A 12,774-nucleotide genomic window follows, 5' to 3' on the forward strand; every position below is an offset into this window, starting at 1 on the left:
ACGTGCTGAGATGACGGCGCCCACTCTTCCGGGTCCACTGCCAGAACATAAGAAATAGGAGCAGGAGTCGGCCATTCAGCCCCTCAAGCCTGCCCTGCCATTCAATAAGATCAAGGCTGATCTGCCCCAGACCTCAACTCCTCTTTTGTGCCAGCTCCTCATAGTCCTCAACTCCCTGATATTTCAATTACAGCCTTTTTAAATACTTTCAGTCATCTAGCCTCCACAACTCTCTGGGGTAGAGAATTCCAGACATTCACTACCCTCTAAGAGAAGAAATTCCTTCGCATCTCAGTTTTAAATGAATGTCTCCTTATTCTGTAACTATGTCCCCTAGTTCGAGATTCTCCCACTAGTGAAAACATCTTCTCAACATCTACCCTGTCAAACCCCCCTCAGAATCTTGTACGTTTCAATAAGATCACCCCCCATTCTTCTAAACTGTAATGAATAAAGGCCTAACCCGTTTAGCTGTTCTTGATAAGTCAACCCCTTCAACCCAGGAATCAGCTTAGTGAATCTCTTTTGAACTGCCTCCAATGCCAGTATATCCTTTCTTAGATACGGGGACCAAAACTGTGCTCAGTACTCCAGGTGCGGCCTCACCAACAGCCTGTACAGTTGTAACAAGACTTCCCAATTTTTAAACTCCAACCCCCTAGCAATAAAGGCCAATATTCCATTTGCCTTCTTAATTACTTGCTGCTCCTGCATGCTAACTTTTTGTGTTTCATGCACAAGAACACCCAGATCCCTCTGTGCTGCAGTTTTTTGGAGTCTCTCTCCATTTAAATAATAGTCTGCCTTTTGATTCTTCCTACCAAAGTGCATGACCTCATACTTTCCTACATTAAACTCCATCTGCCAAGTTTTTGCCCACTCACTCAACCTATCTATATCCCCTTGCATATTCCTTATGTCCTCATCATAACATGCCCTCACACCTATTTTTGTATCGTCAGCAAATTTAGATATATTACACTCTGCCCCCTCCTCCAAATCATTAATATAGATAGTAAATAACTGAGGCCCTAGGACTGATCCTTGTGGCACTCCACTAGTTACATCTTTCCAACCTGAAAAAGACCCATTAATCCTGGCTCTCTGTCTTCCGTGAGTTAGACAGGACCCACGACGGTTTAATTAAATTCTGTCTATTATGTGCACATGTTCGAACAAACAACCTCATTCATCACATTAATGATGCGTATTATTAAAGCATTTTTTAAGTTATGTGTTTTAAGTTATTTTGTACAATGCTTGGACATGAAAGGGGTTAAAATATCAAATCTGTATGCTGGTCGTGGTACACGGGCAGCTGGTAGGAGGTATGCAATAAGTAAAGTACTAGATGGTCCTGATCTCATTCGCTCAAAGGTCGCTGTAATCTGATGCAAAGTTAAAAATGTATCTTAAATGAACTCAGAGTCAGCAAGGAAAGAAATATGATTGCAACAGAGAAAATCTATAAAATGTGGTGCAATTTTAATAGAAAGGAAGAGGTTTACACGCCCTCTACTGCCATGGTCTAGTATTAACTTGTTGCTTGCTTGATATTGCCTTACAGCTATTTGTTTGTTGCCTGTCTGGTAGTGCCTTGTGGCACCCTGGAATTGTCCTGTTACTGCTCGCCTGGTATTGCTCTGATGAGTAATTGGTCCATGAGTGCACAGCTGGGTAGGCTGCACAGTGTGATGAAAGGAGTCAGGGACCAACCTCCAGAGACCTCAGGTCGCGATCAGACCAAAGTCAGGCTGAGATTTCACAATCTCGTCCCAGATATACTTGAGATTTCAAATCAGCAGAACTCAAAAATAATCTGAGTAAACCCAGAGACCCGGAAATGATTTAAAAGCTCAGGATCTCCGTATTGAATATAGTAAGTTTGTTTCTTTACTTCTGCCACACCCAGTTACTCCTTACTTGTGCTATGTATGTCACAGGTTCTATCTCCAGCACCTCTCCAGCCAAATCTGCTCAAGTGGACATACCTTTGCTGATGCTTACAAAAGATGAGGTGAGTGATGCTGGTTGCTCTGAAGTGCTGGGCTGGGTTTCATCTGAGGCTGGCATCTTATCCACAGAAATAGAAAAGGAACAGATCCCTTCTAACATAGTTAGCATGGCTATAGTGGAGCTGATAATGGGGTACCTCTAATGTAAAGGGCTGATCTCATGCTATAATGCAAGGTCAACCTATTTGTGTGAAATTATATTGGCACTCCCAATACACATGTGCAAGGTGCTCAGAGACCCCAGAATCAAGAAGCACATTATCCAATATCAGTAACTCTTAAAAAGGCTGCTGCTGACCCTGAAAGCAGAATTTCTCTTGAAAAAGGGAGAAATGGTTGTGACACACATATGTGGAAGAAAAACTCCATTTAATGAAACAGCTTTGAAGGTGCTGTCATAATTGAGTGGGGGGGGGGGGGGGTCCCATGGAAAATTGTAATTTTTGGGGGGAGTTGAGCTCTGCCTGCAGTGATGAGCAGAGTCAAAGCAACCTAGATAGAGGTGGCTGGAAGAGTGACTACTGGCTCACCTGTGCTCTGAAGTTGGGAGCAGGTGAGGTTGAAATCTGCCACTCTCACCACATAACTGAAGTCCCTCACCCTTGTTACCATTCTTGTAAATCTACTTTGCACCCTCTCCAAGCATTTGACATCCTTCCTAAAGCCAGAATTAGACACAATACACTAGCTAAGGCCTATCCGGTGATTTATAAAGAAGTACTGTAACTTCCTTGCTTTTGTACTCGATGCCTCTGTTTATAAAGCCAAGATTCCATATTCTTTTTTTAACTGCCATATTAACTTGTCCTGCCATCTTCAAAGATTTGTGTATGTGAAACTTCAGTCTCTCTGTTCCTTTGAAATTGTACCATTTAGTTTATATTTCCTCTCCTCATTTTTCCTTCCAAAATGTATCACTTTACGCATCTCTGCATTAAATTTCACCTGCCCATTTCACCAGTCTGTCTATGTCCTCCTGAAATCTGTTAGAATCCTCCTCACTGTTTACTAAATTTTTAAGCTTTGTGTTATCTGGAAAATTTGAAATTAAGCCCTTCTATACCCAAGTCCAAGTTATTAACATATATACCAAAAAGAGCAGTGATCCTAGTATCGACAGCTAGGAGACACCACTGGATACATCCCTCCATTCTGATAAACAACCATTCACTATTCCTCCCTGCTGACTGTCCCTTAGCCTATTTCATATTTGTGCTGCCACTGCCCTTTAATCCTTGTTTAACTGTAGGACTTTCTAATATACACATTTTATCCTAACCTGAATGATCATACAATCCTTCTGGGATTTCCCTCCTTTAAATTTACCTTGCTTTTCTGCTCTTCTTTCTGTGTTCTGTCCAAGATACACATTAATGCACAGGACTGAAAGAGATTCCCATGGCCCAATCACTCAGAACATATTACAAAATAAACCAACAATGCTGTTACGATCAGTTGAGGAGGGGTTAAAAGGCTCCCCTCTTGTCCCTCTCCTTGTTTGACCACAGCAGGGTTTATTTCTTTTAAAAAGTGGGTATGCTTACCAATTCAGTGTGTGTTTAACCCTTTATGTGCTATGATCATAAAAGAACCAATTGGACAAGTTTTCTTGCGTTTGAGGAAGAAGTTAGTTTCTTGTACTTAACACTAAAACCTGATTCCCGATCTAAGTAAAATAATAAGCTCGGCTCCAACTTTCACTCACGCACACATACACACACACACAAGAATCAAACACACACAAATAGGTTGCAGAGTGGAGAAGAATAGTTTGGTTAGATTAGAGACCGGAACAATAAAAAAATATATACAGTCAGTGGAGTCTGGTAACTCAGTGGTCCTGAAGTTTCTGGCTGGTGATGTGTCTGACTGGTTTAAGGTCTTCTTGGAGATGGTGATGCAGGTGGGTTTCTTCCTGGGCTCTCTGTCTGCTGCAATGGAAGGCTTAGATGTTTGCAGCCAGCAGGCAGGATAGCCTGGAGATAGAGCGAGATTGAGGGAGACCCCACTTGGGTCCTGTACTTGTCTCTCTGTAGAGGGAAAGAGCAGCAAGTTTCACACAGATGGAGAGCCTGTCACATGATGGCCCAGTGTATTCTGTTTTTTGCAACTTAACTAGATCAGGTCTCAGAATTTCAAACTCTCTCAGGTCCCATTGTTTCAGTTATTACCCTCTGAGTGGTCCGTTTCCACCAGTGTTAATGTTTCAAGATTGCTTTTAATGTCTTGTAAATGAAGGCAAGGCAAGCAGCCCATACAAAATTCTTGAGCCATTGTTCTGGGTGGAGATTTACCAGACCTATGTCTCCACCTCATTACTTTTGGAATGTCGGATATTTGGAAGCAAATTGCGGTGGCCATTTTAGCTGCTAGCAGTGGTCTTTTATCAGTATTTTTGTCTCCTGTTTCCTTTTAAAGATTAATTCAAGTTTCCAATCGATGGATTAAAAAAAATTATCATTTGACATAGCGCGTGTTCATGACAACGCAAAATTTAATCTGTGAGTAAAAGAAGACAGTATTAGTTTACAGGTTGTCTTTAGCAGAGCCTACAACCTGCATCTGTACATTTCTGCATGACCATCTGACTGCGCAGGAGAACTCCATGGAGAGCATGGCCAGGCCCTTTGCAGCAGAGTCCTCCTTGGCCAAGGCCTTAAGTTCAGGCATAGCTTCAACAACAACAGCTTGCAATAATATAGAGCCTTTAATGTTGTAAAATGTCCCACAGCACCTCATAGGTGTATTATCAAACAGAATTTGACACCAATTCACATACGAACATACGAATTAGGAGAAGGGGCAGGCCATATGGAGATAATAGGGCAAACGACTAAAAACTTAGTCAAAAAGGTAGGTTTTAAGAAGCCCTTCATAAAAGAGCAAGTGGAGTAGAGAGAGGGAGAGGTTCCAGGAGGGAATTCCAGCACTTAGGGCCTTGGCAGCTGAAGGCATGGCTGCCAATGGTGGAGCAATTAAAATTGGGGATGCTCAAGAGGCCAGAAACAAAGGAGCACAGATATCTCAGAGCGTTATAGGGCTGGAGCAGATTACAGAGGCGCGAGATCAAGGAGGGATTTGAAAACAACGATGAAAATTTTACAATCGAGGCATTACTTAACCAGGAACCAATAAAGGTTAGCAAGCACAGGGATAATTGGTGAACAAGACTTTGTCTGAGTCAAGACACTGGCAGCAGAGTTTTGGATGACCTCGAGTTTATTAAGGGTGGAACTTGGGAGGCCAGACAGAAATGTGTCGGAATATTCAAGTCTAGAGGTAACAAAGGTACAGATGACAATCTGTTTCAGCAGCAGATGAGCTGAAGCAAGGGCGGAGTTGGGCGAGATTACAGCAGTGGAAATAGGCAGTCTTATCAACGTCACGGATATGTGATTGGAAGCTCCTCTCAGGGTCAAATATGACAACAAGGTTCTGAATAGCCTGGTTCAGCCGCAGACAGTTGCCAGCAAGAGAGGTGGAGTTGGTGGCGAGGGATTGGAGTTTGTGGCGAGGACTGAAGTCAATGGTTTTGGACGTCCCAATATTTCGCTGGAGGAAATTTCTACTGACCCAATACTGGATGTTGGAAAAGATGTCTGCCAATTTAGAAACAATGGAAGTATTGAGAGAAGCGAAGATGAGATAGAGCTGGGTGTCGTCAGCGGATGTGTGGAAACTAATGCTGTGCTTTTGGGTGATGCAAGGGGCAGCATGTAGATGAGAAATAGAAGGGAGTCAAGGATGGATCTTTGACTCCAGAGGTAACAATGCAGGACGGGAAGAGAAGCCATTGTATTTGATTCTTTTGCTTTGATTCATTAGATAAGAAAGGAACCAAGAAAGGGCACTTCCACCTTGATGGAGGAGATGTGTTGTAATTGGATGGCATGGCCAACTGTGTCAAAAGCTGCAGATAGATTGAGAAGAAAGAGGAGGGATAGTTTATCACGGTCACAATCATAAATAATGTCTTAATTCCTTAATCAGTGCTGTGACTGGGACTCTAGAAACCATTGATTGCCACTCAACGAGTTACTTAGTTAGCAGCCTGGGATGCAAGATTGCATTCTGACAAAGGAACTAAATGGCGCAGATTTTCAATGCAGTTTTTCATTCTGAGTGGCATCAAAGTCTCTCCTTGTCTTTGCAAGCCTTATAAAAACCTTTCCCTTCAACTGATTCATTTGCCACTTTTCTCCCTTTGCACTCCCCCCCCCACCCCCGCCGCCTCACCTCCCACCTCAGCCCTGCCCCCTGTGAATTCATTCACTCCTCCTCCTCACCTCCGCTGTTTTTAAAGTAATATTATGTTACATGTTGGGTACTTTATTAGTTAAGTTTTTGCACAAACACAGCTGCTCACTTAAGGAGAGGGGAACTGCATCAGCTGTCAGATGCTTTGACCCTGAGTGTAGGAGGAAGAAATTTAACCTGCAATACATAATACCGTAACCATCTACACACACAGTGCTGTCCCAAAGATAGTATGATGATCTCTCTTGCCTAGCAACGAGGACTACTGTTGGCAAACTTCATGACGCACTAGTTTAGGTATCTGAAGGCCCAACGCCCGCTTTCAATTACCGTTTGCAAACTTCACAGGCTGAGGACATGACTCAGAGCTATGGGTTGCTGATTTACCATGTTACTTGAACTAACAACATTTATTTTAGCCAGACATGAAAGCCCAATTGTGCCTGTAGCAAGTGAAATAACTGAGAGTGAAAAATGCGCATGTTCTGTTTCGATATGGTGAATGTAAGTGTTTTTATTTATTTATTTTATTTTTCTTTATTTAGAGATACAGCACTGAAACAGGCCCTTCGGCCCACCGAGTCTGTGCCGACCAACAACCACCCATTTATACTAACCCTACAGTAATCCCATATTCCCTATCACCTCCCTACACTAGGGGCAATTTACAACAGCCAATTTACCTATCACCTGCAAGTCTTTGGATGTGGGAGGAAACCGGAGCACCCGGCGAAAACTCATGCAGACACAGGGAGAACTTGCAAACTCCGCACAGGCACTACCCAGAATCGAACCCGGGTCCCTGGAGCTGTGAGGTTGCGGTGCTAACCACTGCGCCGCTGTGCCGCCCATGGCCAGGAAAGGACATAGAAAAGCAAGAAACAAGAAAAGACGATTCAGCTTGCTTCGTCTGTTCCTTTCATGTACTGTTCTGTCACAGATTCAATCCAGCACATAAAGTTTCCTAAGAAAGTTTCTACAAAATTTTGACCCCTCACTTTCCTCACCCCGACAGCAACCAAAACTCAATTGCTTCCTAGAACAGAGAACCATAGCATCTAATAGCACTGAAGGAGACCATTCAGCCTATTGTGTCTGCGCCGTATCTTTGAAAGAGCTATCCAATTAGTCCTATCCCCTCACACTTTCCCCATAGGCCTGTAAATGTTTCCTTTTTAAGTTTATATTCAATCCCATTTTGAAAGTTACTATTGAATCTGCTTCCAGCACCCTTTCAGGCAGTGCATTCCAGACAAAAGCAACCAGTTGACCAGATATAAAAACAGAAAATGCTGGAAATACTCAGCAGGTCTGTCAGCACCTGTGGAGAGAGAAGCAGAGATAACGATTCAGATCTGTGATCTTCCATTAGTAGACCAGAGCCTTTCGTTATCAGTTCAAAGATCATTAAATGCCACAAACATTCAATTGTCACTATCTGCATTTATCACTATAACTGTAAACCCTATTCTTAACCAGATATTCAGAAAGCTCTTAAAATGATTAATTGCTTCAGCTGAAATTTGTTTTAGATAGCCATGCTTTTTTGCAGTAAAAACTCTCTTATTCTGAAGTGTTGCCTGAGGCATCTGAATTTTATGTTTGTGTCATGCTAGGCCCCCAGCTGCCAAGAATGAGGCACATTAATTTAGTCATGAACATTGATTTTAAGCTGTTACTGGAGTGAAGAAGACTTATTAAACAGATCATCCCTGGCTGGAAAAGACATTTGCATATTAGCAGACAGCGTTTGGAAGGGCAAAGCAACCATTCCCTGACATTCAACCCACTATGGACTTTTGATCACCATACATTGAAGGTGGGGGAGCTTGCATTCCAGACTGACTGCTAAGATGGCTGAATAGACAAACAGACATGGTCCAACCAGCTAGTCATATGACTAACCTGCTGGGCAACCTGAGTTTTTTGAATTTGTACAAACAGTTTGGGCAGAAAGCTGTTTCCTCCTGGAAGATCTCTCTCCTGTCTACTCCCATCTCTTTCTCACAAGCCTCTGAATCCACTGAAGACACATGAATCCCAAGAGAGAAAAGTCTCCTACAGCAAACAAGCTTTAAGAAGAATACAGGGCCCCAAAGAAAAGCAAGATCTACCTACAATCAAGGACTCTACAGTAAGCTCGAAGAACCGTAATAATAACTCTTCAGATATTGCCGCAAATCTTTCCACTTAATTTTTCTTCTGCTCTTTTCTGTCTCTATTTGCATGTGTGTATCGCGTATGCATGCTAACGTGGGGCGCAGCGTGTATCCGTAGGTGTTAACCGAATTAGAGTTTAAGTTTAAGTTAAATAAATTTCAACTTTTCTTCTTTAAACCTAAGAAAGCCTGTTTATGCGGTTTCTTTGCCTTATAATTGGAAAGCTGTGAACAAGGATTCACCAAGGGTGAACTAAAAACACAGTGTGTTTAAAATTAAACCCTATTGCAGTAAGACCAGAACCCTAGACCCCTTTCTCACCTGGTCGTATCAGTTTGTATAAACTGGTTCAGCAGGAAGCATGAATCGGCATTCCACATTCTCCATAACATGATGATAAGGACACCTTACTTCCTTCCCTGGTTCCCATTTAATTAGACTAGGGTTTACATCACCTTCAGTCATGAATCTAAACTGTTGTTACACTAAGTTACGAAGGAACTGTTCAGATTAATTCATCATGTAATTTGACTGAAGACAACTTGGAAAGGGATACACAAATAGGATGGAAATTTATTACTCTACTGTTTGACAACTGATCCTGTTCCTCTGGCTCTAAACTGAACCTGTAACTGTCTTCGCATTATGGCCAGGTGTAATGGCTCAGCGTGGGTTACCAGTAAATGGAACAACAGAGAAACAAGAGAAGGTATGATTCCCTCAATTATGGCTTAATTTCTTTTATTCCTATCAGTTATTCAGCTTTGAGATTCTTCAAAGATTTGTGACGTTATAAGATGAGTGTTGGAGGGTTGTTTCTGCGAGTGGGAGCCTGTGACCAGTGGTGTACTGCAGGGATTGGTGCTGGGACCCTTACTGTTTGTAGTGTACATTAATGATTTAGACGTGAATAGAGGAGGTATGATCAGTAAGTTCGTGGACGACACGAAAATTGGTGGTGTCATAAATAGTGTGGAGGAAAGCCTTAGACTAGAGATGATATAGATGGGCTGGTAAGATAGGCGGAGCAGTGGCAAATGGAGTTTAATCCTGAGACGTGTGAGGCGATGCACTTTGGGAGGTCTAACAAGGCAATGGAATATACAATGAATGGTAGGACCGTAGGGAGTACAGAGAGTCAGATGGACCCTGGGGTGGTTGTCCATAGATCAATGAAGGCAGCAGCACAGGTAGATGAGGTGGTTAGGAAGGCATATGGAATACTTGCCTTTATTAGCCAAGGCATAGCATATTAGAGCAGGGGGCTTATGATGGAGCTGTATAAAACGCTGGTTAGGCCACAGTTGGAGTACTGTGTACAGTTCTGGTCGCCACACTAGAGGGAGGATGTGATTGCAATGGAGAGGGTGCAGAGGAGATTCACCAGAATGTTGCCTGGGCTGGAGCAGTTCAGTTATGAAGAGAGACTAGATAGACTGGGGTTGTTTTCCTTGGAGCGGAGAAGGCTGAGGGGAGACCTGATTGAAGTATACAAAAGTTTAGTTACTAGTGGTGTACCGCAAGGTTCTGTTTTGGGGCCACTGCTGTTTGTCATTTTTATAAACGACCTGGATGAGGGTGTAGAAGGGTGGGTTAGTAAATTTGCGGATGACACGAAGGTCGGTGGAGTTGTGGATAGTGTCGAAGGGTGTTGTAGGGTACAGAGGGACATAGATAGGCTGCAGAGCTGGGCTGAGAGATGGCAAATGGAGTTTAATGTGGAGAAGTGTGAGGTGATTCACTTTGGAAGGAGTAACAGCAATGCAGAGTACTGGGCTAATGGGAAGATTCTTGGTAGTGTAGATGAGCAGAGAGATCTTGGTATCCAGGTACATAAATCCCTGAAAGTTGCTACCCAGGTTAATAGGGCTGTTAAGAAGGCATATGGTGTGTTAGCCTTTATTAGTAGGGGGATCGAGTTTCAGAGCCACGGGGTCATGATGCAGCTGTACAAAACTCTGGTGAGGCCGCACCTGGAGTATTGCGTGCAGTTCTGGTCACCGCATTATAGGAAGGATGTCGAAGCTTTGGAAAGGGTGCAGAGGAGATTTACTAGGATGTTGCCTGGTATGGAAGGAAGGTCTTACGAGGAAAGGCTGAGGGACTTGGGGTTGTTTTCGTTAGAGAGAAGGAGGAGGAGAGGTGACTTAATAGAGACATACAAGATAATCAGAGGGTTAGATAGGGTGGATAGTGAGAGTCTTTTTCCTCGGATGAGGATGGCAAACACGAGGGGACATAGCTTTAAGTTGAGGGGTGAAAGATATAGGACAGATGTCAGAGGTAGTTTCTTTACGCAGAGAGTAGTAGGGGCGTGGAACGCCCTGCCTGCAACAGTAGTAGACTCGCCAACTTTAAGGGCATTTAAGTGGTCATTGGATAGACATATGGATGTAAATGGAATAGTGTAGGTCAGATGATCGGCGCAACATCGAGGGCCAAAGGGCCTGTACTGCGCTGTAATATTCTCATTCTAATTCTAATTCTAATTCTAAAAAATTAGGAGGGGCATTGATAGGATAGATAGGAAGAAACTTTTCCCTTAGCGGAGAGGTCAATAACTAGGTGGCATAGATTTAAGGTAAGGGGCAGGAGGTTTAGAGGGGAGTTGAGGAGGAATTTTTTCACCCAGAGGGTGGTTGGAATCTGGAACACACTGCCTGAAGAGGTGGTAGAGGCAGGAATACTCATGACATTCAAGAAATATTTAGATAAACACTTGAAATGCCATAACATACAAGGCTACGGACCAAGTGCGGTGAAATGGGATTAGTTAGGACGAATGCTTGATGGTCGGTGCAGGCGTGTTGGGTCGAAGGGCCTGTTTCTGTGCTGTAAAACTATATGACTCTATGAGATGTGCATCCACCATGTTCTTCCCTCCATTGATGACCGTACCAGCTGCCATCTGAGTCCTAAGCGCTGGAATTCCCTCCGTCTGCTGCTCCAGCTTTCTCTACTCTGTAATAAGCTCCTTAAGACCTACCTCTTTGACCAAGCTTTTAGTCATCTGTCCTAAGATCCCATTCTTTGATTCAGTGTCACTTTTTGTCTGGTAATGCTTGTGTAAAGAGCCTTGGGATGTTTTACTATGTCAAAGGCACAATATAAATGTAAGTTGTTGATGTTGATAGTTTCCTCTTTGCAGCCATGCTATCTTGGACTTCATAGAATTTTAGCTTGGTGGTGCTTGTCAAGCTTTTCACTCCTGCCCATAGACTTATTCTAGGTGTGGCGACCAGCTTCCATGTGCTTTCACTGTTTGCCCTGGGTTTCCAGTCGTAGTAAATTTCTCCCTCCACTCGAATTAAAAAGTAAATGTGATATGGAAAAGGGAGGCTATTCTGAAGGCATTTTCGCGGGAAATGTGGTTGTAGGTACTGTTGCATTGTTTGGTTTGTATTAGCAGTGTTGTAAGACATTATAGAGAAAGTGTTAGACTCTGGTAAAGGTTTAACTTCTTCTTTGGTCTCCTTGTCTCGAGAGACAATGGGCAAGCGCATGGAGGAGGTAGGTGGTTTGTGAAGCAGCGGCTAGAGTGGCTATAAAGGCCAATTCTAGAGTGACAGACTCTTCCACAGGCGCTGCAGATAAAATTGGTTGTCAGGGGTGTTACACAGTTGGCTCTCCCCTTGCGCTTCTGTCTTTTTTCCTGCCAACAGCTAATTCTCCTTGACTCGCCACACTTTAACCCCGCCTTTATTGCTGCCCGCCAGCTCTGGCAATCGCTGGCAACTGACTCCCACGACTTGTGACCAATGTCACAGGACTTCATGTCACGTTTGCAGGCGTCTTTAAAGTGGAGACATGGACGGCCGGTAGGTCTGATACCAGTGACGGCCTTGCTGTACAATGTGTCCATGGGGATCCTGCCATCTTCCATGCAGCTCACATGGTCAAGCCAGCTCAAGCGCCGCTGGCTCAGTAGGGTGTATATGCTGGGGATGTTGGCCGCCTCGAGGACTTCTGTGTTGGAGATACGGTCCTGCCACCTGATGCCGAGGATTCTCCGGAGGCAGCGAAGATGGAATGAATTGAGACGTCGCTCTTGGCTGACATACGTTGTTCAGGCCTTGCTGCTATAGAGCAAGGTACTGAGGACACAGGATTGATACACTCGGACTTTTGTGTTCCGTGTCAGTGCGCCATTTTCCCACACTCTCTTGGCCAGTCTGGACATAGCAGTGGAAGCCTTTCCCATGCGCTTGTTGATTTCTGCATCGAGAGACAGGTTATTGGTGATAGTTGAGCCTAGGTAGGTGAACTCTTGAACCACTTCCAGAGCGTGGTCGCCAATATTGATGGATGGAGCATTTCTGACGTCCTGTCCCATGATGTTAGT

Source organism: Heterodontus francisci, chromosome 33 (genome assembly GCF_036365525.1).
Source record: "Heterodontus francisci isolate sHetFra1 chromosome 33, sHetFra1.hap1, whole genome shotgun sequence".
NCBI classification, from domain to species: domain Eukaryota; kingdom Metazoa; phylum Chordata; class Chondrichthyes; order Heterodontiformes; family Heterodontidae; genus Heterodontus; species Heterodontus francisci.